Source organism: Puntigrus tetrazona, chromosome 22, assembly GCF_018831695.1.
Source record: "Puntigrus tetrazona isolate hp1 chromosome 22, ASM1883169v1, whole genome shotgun sequence".
Classification (NCBI taxonomy): domain Eukaryota; kingdom Metazoa; phylum Chordata; class Actinopteri; order Cypriniformes; family Cyprinidae; genus Puntigrus; species Puntigrus tetrazona.
Window position 1 is genome coordinate 1,427,332 of NC_056720.1, and position 10,087 is coordinate 1,437,418.

General features: G+C 38.2%; 1 protein-coding gene, 3 non-coding genes and 1 pseudogene across 4 annotated transcripts in view; 2 read left to right on the forward strand and 3 right to left on the reverse strand.

The window, feature by feature from the left end:
• LOC122327901 overlaps positions 1–10,087 on the forward strand; it is a 359,865-nt gene that overhangs the window by 265,989 nt on the left and 83,789 nt on the right.
• LOC122327981 lies at positions 648–3,858 on the reverse strand (annotated as a pseudogene).
• On the forward strand, positions 4,974–5,046 carry trnam-cau. The gene has a single exon. It is a non-coding gene; the product is annotated as a tRNA-Met (tRNA).
• trnai-aau lies at positions 5,526–5,599 on the reverse strand. Its single transcript has one exon. It is a non-coding gene; the product is annotated as a tRNA-Ile (tRNA).
• trnag-gcc lies at positions 6,114–6,184 on the reverse strand. The gene has a single exon. It is a non-coding gene; the product is annotated as a tRNA-Gly (tRNA).

Consider the following 10,087-nt stretch of genomic DNA (forward strand, 5'->3'; position numbering starts at 1 on the left):
GCATTTTAATCATTTGAAATTGTACTCGATCACGTGTGGTTTTAAATGAGCATGAATTAGCATTAACTAAGATGTATAAGTGCACGGTGATAAACGTCATGAAGCGACAGGGGCCTCATTTATGAAGTGATTTGATCGTGGAGTGTTTGTAAAATGTCTGCTGCAGGTTTTTTGGAAATGTAAGCCGTTTTTTTTGGGGCTCGCTGCTCTAAAGGAAAACAAACTTTTATGTTAGCGACATTTATTTGGAGCTGTTTAAAAGTCAAACTCCTAATAATTGGTGATCTCACGGCCGACAGAGACGCGTGTGCCTTTTCTGAGCAAACATTTTCTATTAATCACACGCAGGTGAAAATAAAATATATATAAATATATATATATAAAATACTATATATATAATTGAATTTTCTATATCTGAATTTTTCTATTGAATTATATATATATATATATTATATATATATATATATATATATATATATATATACACACACATAATATATAATGTTTATATCAAATTATAATATTTTTATATATATGACTTTTTATAACAATGTATTACTTTTTAACCTATAAATATAATGTTTAAAATGTTGATCAAGAATAGCAGGTGTTTCTACGAGCTGGAATAAAGGACAGCAATTATGAAATACGTAAAAATGATTTTATTACATTGTGGCGTACTCTAAATATTAGCTCAAAGTGCCATGTACAGACACAACATCACTCTTTTTTTTAACCTGTACTTCTGCATAATTATTTCCTTTTTTATAAGTATTTTTCCTGTGTTAAATAAAGTGTTCTCAGGCTCCTAAATGCACAACCGGTCTGAACTCTTCAGCTGCTCTTGTCTTCTGGACCTTTTCCTTTGGGAAGCCGGAAACGCGTCTTCTTCGAGTAAAGCAGGTTCCTGCTGAAGAGCAGCGGGATGTTTCCCAAATACAGGAAGAGCGCGAGGCTCATGCCTGGACAAAACACACCACGCTTATTATTTCCCTGCCGCAACAAAGAGCGTTTCTAAAAGGAGCGAGGACTCACCGATCAGGGGCCCGAGCCAGTAGACCAGAGCGTAGGTGAAGAAGCTGTGTCCCGGACAGGTGAAGGTCATGGCCAACGCCAGCGACGGGTTCACGTACCCAGACGTGTAGTTATTTCCTGGGAGCACACACACTTCATTATTCACAGTCAACTGCATTTCAAATATACATCTTGCAATTTAATGCTTTTCTGTATGACAGCATACTCTCCCGCCAGGCAATACGGAATACTTCTAATTTGTTTTTTCTCCACCTGCGCTCCATTTTCCGGGCTGCTCTCTTTAGGGTGCGTGTGTTTTCATTATACCATGGAGTCAGATTGTTTTCTTTTATCTTTTTTAAGTGCAAAGGAGCAACTGTATCTAAAGTGCTAGAAAAAAGAGAGTGCATAGTTTCTGTTACATCATCAAGTTTTTGCATCGTATTGGATGAGCTAAGGAATTGAGATAAGTCAGGAAGGTTATTTAGAAAGCTTTCTTTTGTGGTGGAAGTGATGGTTCTACCATACTTGTAATAAGGTGCAGAGTTTACAGGTTTAACTATACAGAGTTCACACAAGACTAGATAGTGATCTGAAATGTCATCACTTTGCTGCAGTACTTCAACCATTTTAACATCTATTCCATGTGAGAGTATTAGATCTAGAGTATGATTTTGACAATGAGTAGGTCCAGAGACGTGTTGTCTAACCCCAATGGAGTTCAAAATGTCTAAGAAAGCTGATCCTAATGAGTCTTTTCATTATCAACATGGATATTAAAATCGCCAACAATTAAGACTTTATCTGCGGCCAGTACTAACTCAGTTAGAAAATCAGCAAATTCTTTAATGAAATCTGTGCTGTGCCCTGGTGGCCTGTATACAGTAGCCAGTACAAACATGACAGAAGATTTATCACTAGCACATGATTCTGTAGATAATGTTATATGCAGCACCAAAACTTCAAATGAGTTATACTTAAAGCCTGCCCTCTGAGAAGTACTAAGAATATTGTTATAAATTGTAGCAACACCTCCCCCTTTACCTTTTAAACGTGACTCATTTTTATAGAAATAATTTTGGGGGGTAGATTCATTTAGCGTAATATAATCATCTGGTTTTAGCCAGGTTTCTGTCAAACAAAGCAAATCTAGCTTCTGATCATTGATCAAATCATATACATAAAGTGCTTTTGTGGAAAGTGATCTAATATTTAGCGAGCCAAGTTTTATCGTTTGCTTATTTGAATTATAGGTAGTTATAATTTGTTAGACATTAATTAAATTATTGCTTTTGATTAAGTTTGGACGTTCTCTGTATATTCTAATTCGGGGAACAGACACAGTCTCTATAGTGTGATATCTAGGTGAAAGAGTCTCTATGTGCTGAGAAACATCTGTACATCTGTAATTTATCATTTAATATATGCATTTTAAATCCACAGTCCTGATTCAGATCTTTAATATTTGTAATGTGCAATTTTTTGTTTAATATATTTTAACATATATTTTAACTCTCATTTATTATATGCATTTCGCATCTACGATCTTTATTTATTTGAGCTTTTGAAATCGACATGTTTTCATTTAGTCACTGAACTGTGGTTTTTCACTTATTTAAAACGTGCGTTTTCAATACAATAATTACATAAGAAATATACAATCATAAATATACTTTATAAATCATTTTATACATGCATTTCAAATGCTAAATCCTTAATATACGCATTTTAAATCTACAATTGTTCTAATGTAACTAATATTTTTTTTTATATTTCTGTTATATATCTACTTTTTTAATTCAGCATGTATTTTACACGCACGATCCTAATATATTAAATACGTTTTAAATATCTGAAAACTACAATTGTTTAATATGCATTCTCAATGCAATCTTTTTCATGCACTTGACATCTACAATCTTTATTTAAAACACAAATTTATGCTTAAAAGTAAAATGTGCATAATCCTTACTGTATGCATTTAATGTATACGTTTTAAATCTACAACCTTATATTTAATATTTCAGTTACATATAGTTTTTAATCCAACATGCATTGTATGTGCACAGTCCTAACTTAATGAACGTGCATTTTAAACAATGCATGCATCTGAACGTGTGCATACTGCATTATTTAAAAGCTAAATGCATGCCTTTTCAGTTCAGACTCATCTTAAGTGCATGTGTGTTTTCTCCTTTGAAGTCACCTGCGTAGGCGATGAAGGTGAGCAGCGCGGCGAAGACGGGGACCTGCAGCAGCCGCGAGGCGTCCCTCAGGACGAGGTGGAGCAGGTGGAAGACGAGGGCCCCGAGGGCCTCGACGAGGACGCCCTGCGCCGGCGGGACCAGCAGCGACGTGCCGCACTCGGACATCATCAGGTTCTTGATCATGTGCATGTCGCTGAGCTCCATGCGCCAGTAGCAGCCGGCGACGAGCAGCGCGCGCGCACGCCCGAGCAGCTGGGCCCGGCGCGAGGGCCACCGACGCGCGCCGCCTCCCCCGCAGGAGCCCGTGGCGTCACGGACGGGTTCCGCTCGCGCCCGCATCAGCGCCCGTGCACGCCAGAGTCGCGAAGAGCATGGTGGCGGGCCACGTCGGGCCCCAGGGCCCGGCCCACTGCCCCACCTCCGCAATGGTGTCCACCTCCAGGCGGCAGGCGGCCAGCGCGAACGCTGCGGTGAACTCGGCGAGGAAGGCCCAGCGGGAGAACAGCACCCGGCCGGCCGCGCTCGCCCCGACGACCGCCAGGAAGTACCCCAGCGAGGCATTGAGGGCCGACATGCTGCTGCTGCTGCTGCTGCTCGACGGAAAGAGGGCTCCGGGCTCGCCGCCGCTGTATTTGCTCAAAGCGTGTGATAACGTGGCACTCGGACGCGCCGCGCTCTTATCAGGCCCAGAAAACACTCTGACCTCTTCAAGGCCGACTTTGGCAGAGCGCTTGTTTGCGAGGCCGGCTCTCGTTGTTTAAACTGGGCTGTCGCTGCTCGATCAAATACAGACGCGTTTTTAAACGCACAACCGTTAGTTTCTGTGTGCTTTTAATCTGCATCTATTTTTTTTATTTTAACACTTTAAACACTTTAAATTTACAATTTTTATTTTTAAATGTAGTATGTGCTCTTGAAATTTTGCAATGCTTATTTATTATATGCATTTTAATGCTACATTTTTAATGTGATTTAAAAAAATATATATAATATATATATATATATATATATATATATATATATATATAAAATATATATATATATATATATATATATATATATATATATATAAATTTACAATTTCAATTTGATAAAAGTTTAAATTTACAATTTTTATTTTAAATCTAATAATTTTAATTGAATGTATCCATTTAAAATCCTTATTCAGTATGTATTTTATCACTACACATTATCAGACGCATCTACAATTTTTAATTTAATATTTCCGTTTCAAATGCACTCTTTTACATATGAATACATTTTAATCTGTACATTTCGGAGAGTTTGAATTTATCCTTCTTTAGTGTAAATCTTGACTTGCTCTAGATTCACTGCATCCATTTGAAATATACGGTCATTTAATACATGCATTTTTTGATTTCGCATGTTGTTTTATGCACAAAAAAATCTAAATATTGAGATAATGTACAAGATGTACTAAGACCAGTAATCTTTTATGCCTTTTAAATTAACCTTTTTTCAATATGTTATTTACAACATGTGTTTTGAATGCATTTTTTTCCCATATGCATTTAATATTTGAAATACACAGTTTTGAATGTAATTGATGCACGTGGCTGTTCGCTTTGGCTCCCTCTAGTGGCTGAGGTTGAACCGATCCTCAGTCCTTTTTTTGTGTTTCTTCCGTCTTTTTGGATCATGACAGATATAATCAAACGTTGATAATAAAGGAGGGAGCTGAGACTCACAGACTGCGGGAACATGAGCAGGTTAGGCGGCTCTGTTCCTCAGGCCTCGTTGGCGCAGTAGGCAGCGCGTCAGTCTCATAATCTGAAGGTCGTGAGTTCGAGCCTCACACGGGGCACAAGTTTTGGGTTTTTTTTTGCTGGAGACTTCGCCATCATCGGTTCATTGAGCGGTGGTTTCATCAAAGAGAGTTTAGGGATAGTTTATGCTTCAAGCGGCTAGCGTTGTTTTATATCAGAAGTGCTGCCACCCTGTGGGCGTTTCATCGCAAGTGCTAAAAATACTTTACTTAAAATAAATGTTAATTAAATATTTTAGCTAGTTAGCAGCATTTTTTTTATTAAATAATTTTGATTCAATTACTAATATAGCTAGAACCATTCAGTAAAACGAACCACTGACTGGAGGTACAGAAAAAAAACTACAAAGATGCGAAAAAAAAAATCAAAATGACAAATCTTCTCTTTTGTTTTTAAATTAGTTTAGTTTTCTTGCGTAACTAAACTACACTTTAAATCAGCGATTAAATCTTAAATCTCTTAAAATTATCTTAATATTATTATAGACCAAATTTTTTAAAAACTGAAAGCAAAACCATGGCCAGTACGGGGATCGAACCCGCGACCTTGGCGTTATTAGCACCACGCTCTAACCAACTGAGCTAACCGGCCCTGGAGCCCTACCTACAAAATCAGCCTTTAAAAACAACAGGTCTAGTTTAGAGTAGTCGTCTAAGTACTAGTAGGGTGTTTTGACTTAAAATAAAACAACTGGTTTTATTCTTAGGTATCTTCAGATACACATCTGTCATCGAGTAAACGAGTTTTGTTCAAAAAACTGTACAAAAAAAAAAAAGCTTATTCTCCCCGTCAGAATCGAACCCCGGTCTCCCGCGTGACAGGCGGGGATACTTACCACTATACTAACGAGGAGTGAAGGTCTTGAAGCTGTCCTACGTATTTCCTGCTGCACTTCGGTGACTGTGCTCATAACGAGGACGTCATCTGAAAAAATGAGAAAAACACGGGCTTCTAGCCTTAACAATATTCTTTAGCACAATGTTGAACTAAATGTGCGATTTGATAAGATATTTGTTGCTGGGAAACTAAAGTTTATTTTAACCTGTTTCTTAAGTCACTGCATATCAAAAGCGTTGGTGTTTAAAATATGTTCAAAAGAAGGTGTTGCATTGGCCGGGAATCGAACCCGGGCCTCCCGCGTGGCAGGCGAGAATTCTACCACTGAACCACCAATGCTCACATAGCACTCACTTTTGCGCGAGACCTTTTGTGTCGACGCTAGTGAGGCACGGCACTGAACGCATTGTAATTTCGCTAAGTATTTAGCATTTTTAAATCCCAAACGATACTCTCTTTTTACCTCAGCGTCCCAACGGGACATACAAAGCACGACTGGTACACTAAAATGTCTACTGACTTAAGCACAGAACTACAAATAAGCTATTAAAGCTGAAAAAGTGAAGTTTTCTTTGGACAAAAAAGTTTTAGGACTGAGGGTTTAATCAACTACTAGGTGGCGCTCCATATCAAGTATTTAATCATACTAGTAAATACGTTAAACGTATTTCAACGTATTTTTAGTAAATATGTTAAACGTATAAGTTTAATATGAACGGTGTTCACAGAAGAAGTTGGTCCGACAGCTAGATACAGATGTTTGGTCTTGTGTGGTTCCTGGAGGGCGCTTCAAAGCTAAAAGTCTTGAAACTGACACCAGGTACAGAGCAACCAGTTCACACAAATACAAAGAAAAGTCGATTTGTATCTTGAAAAGTGGACCTTTTTGCAGAACTTGCGCTAACCTTAATAAGGAACTCGTGTTAACTGAAGAAAATCTCGTTCAAGAAGTTTGATTACCTGAGCACGGCCAAAAGAAACATCTTACAATAAACATCTATAACCATCTTATGTCCGTATAAAAGAAATCCCTTTACCTTAAATTAAGATCTATTTAGTTCAGTTACCAAACGTAAAACATACTCACCAACGAGACGGAGTTGATCGAATCGACGTCCTTCGCATCCACCCAAACGCAGATTTCGACGCCAAATTACCTAAATCACGTTCCAATTTCGTTCAGGTTTGTATGCGAAATAAGAATAGGCCACTTTTTACAGAGATAATTGCCATTTCTTATCTCCGCCATTCTGAGGTGATTCCCGCCGCTGTCCTCGGAACCGTTGGTTTAGTGGCGGGAAATTTAAAATGTAAAAAAAAACAACTAAAAAAACTAACACAAAACAATCCAAATTTACTGTGTTGTATTTAACACCGTTTGCTTTTTTTGCACGTGTAAAATATACTAAAAAAATAAATACATTTCCTTACTCTTAATTCAGACCCATTTAAATCAATAATAAATGGAATGACTGACTTTTTTATATTAAAATGTATTATTGCCCAATTCAACTATGCAGTACTTTATGTTCCTGTAGGTTTTTTTTTTTTTTTTTTTTTATAATTTAACTGAAAATATATTGCAATATTCACACATTTGATCATTAAACGTTACACAATATTAGGTATAAAAAAACAACAACACAAAAATCATATTTTGAACACAATTAAGTAAAGTAAGAGTTTGTGAGTATGCAACTAACAAAAAGGTCCATAATGCCATCAACCATCAGGAAGTGGAATAGGTTTTCACTGTAAAGCAACGCAAACATAAAACAGCGATGTGAAAGAGCTCAAATATCACTGCACAACAGGAATGAGCCCATTAACTCATGACAAGGTTCAAACACACTATAAAAAATCCCCCTAGAGAGAGTTTATTCCAATCTCAAGTTTCAAGTCCTCTTTTAATGAAGAACAAGAGATGTACACAATGTTTCAATATGACTGTATTGTTCACAGAAGTTTGCAGGAATCCGGCTTTTACTTGCAAAACAAGTGGCTGAAAAGCATAAAAATAGTTATCAATTCTTACATTGTGACTTCTTGACAACTGCATTTACTTCGTAATAAACTGTTAGTTACTAAAACAACAAGAAAAGTGTTCATGTACACAAACATACACCTATCTAATCTACGCATCCTGCTTTTGGTTAACTACATCAACTGAAATGCTACTCTTCTTCGAAGTACGTCATATACACATTTCATAACATGAAAGTTTTGTCTCAGGTTAGAGGAAGTTCAATGGCAAGAACCTGCCCTTCAGACAGAGTATAAAGGTGTTTGCTGGAATAACAACAAAGGCACAAGTGACTACAAAAATCATTCACTGCTCGCAGTTGGCGTGGTATCGTAAGGTGCTCTTCCTTCGGGTCAAGAACAGGAGTAGGCTACACAGTTTTCAGTCGTGATTCTGGCTACAGAAAAAAAAACTAACAAAAGATCTCCAGCTGGATTTGAAATCACCATAATTGATTCTGGGTGACCAATTATGGAAACACACGAGGTCTAGAGAAGCCAAAGAGTAGAAGAGTTCATCACGTAAAAACACAGACAAAGTCCCACAAGAATCTAACGAGAGCAGGAGGACGAGGAGAACATCTAATGTCCCCCAACACCACAGGGGTCAATACAGGTTTAAAAACAGGCAAAGACCCAAATGAAATGCTCAGAGTTTTTGTTTTGGCAACACTGATATGTTGTTGACACACTTGTAAAAAAAAAAAAAAAATTGAAAAAACAAAAACACCTGGCACAGATTTCGAGAGTGTTCAGCAGTCCGCTGCGCTCTTGGGCACAGCTAGCGGTTTGTTCTTCATAGCGTCCTTGGCGCCAAAATCAGAGGAGTGAGACTCAGAGAGGCTTGGCCAACTTCAGGAAGGGATGCTGAAGACGACAGCGAAAACAGTCAACGAACAAGTTCGCAGATTTCGCACTATTACTCCTTAATCGCTAGTATTTGTTGCTAACTGGTTTACCTGCAAAGCTCTTTGCTACCACCCTCTTCTCCACATCCATCTCCAGACAGCGACTCAGGAAGTCCCGGAAGATTGCGACAACTTTTCAGGACTCTGCAACTCTGGAGTCCCATTGGTGGCAATCAGGTAGAGCGCCTGAGGAAAGAGTTCGGAGTTTAGTTTCTGTAATAGCCACATCGCTAAGTTTTTGGACAACCTATGATACCAACACACCCTCAGTGGATTCTCGTTGAGGCACGCGGCTCTCCCTCCACCATCTCGATAGCCATGATGCCCAAGGACCAGATGTCGACTTTGGGTCCATAGGCTTTCATGCGTCCACGACTCCGGAGCCATCCAATATGGCGTTCCCACCATGGTGCTCCTCTTACTCTGTTCGGGAGTGATCTGAGCACAGAATCCAAAGTCCGCTGCAAAGTAGAAGATGGAAATATATGGTTTAGAGAGATTTTTTGGTTTGTGCTGCAGCTCCGCCCATTTTTACCGTTCACTTCCACTGAATTTAATGACTTAATACTAAACTCAGACACACAAACTTTGACCCCAACATATAGAGTCTGAATCTAAAAAAAAAGAGCGCTGTTGAGGACCTCAGTCGCATTAGATGCCATTTTTAACACCAATGATAATCAGGATGTAAGAACTGTAGACCAGTGGGTTATAGGTTTGAGTAATTTTTTTTTTTTTTTTAAACATAACCACACACATCTTAAAATGTAATGAGTCCAATTCATTGGACAAGTCCAAATCGTTCTTAAAAAAAAAAAAAGTGAACCAAACTGTTTTTACGATAAATTTAAACATTTTGTTTTTTTCACAAATAAGGCCTATTGTTTTAAATAGTGCCTAAATAAACATGGCATCTACACTGACTACAAGATTATTCTGAATTTTACTGTTGGCTAGTCTGATTCATGCTGCACGTCCAGGTTGCAACACTGTTTTAGAAGAAACATTGAGTAAACGAAAAGGGCTGCGATGAACAGCGTTGACTAAATGGTATCAGATTACATAAAAAAACTAAGAAAATATTTTCAAATAAGTACTGTTGGGTGAAAACCAAACACTTCATTCGCGTCTATTGCTGGAGCAGTTTACCTGCAGTTTCTTTATAGCTGTCAAGTCTTGCAGCTCAACTGTTCAGAATGAGCAGCTAAAACCAAACATAGCGCTTACTCGTCTGCTTCTCAGAGAACCAGGCGTGAAGGCACTTTTCAAAGATTTTGCGCTAACTACAATAAACATCTTTGTGCTGCGATCT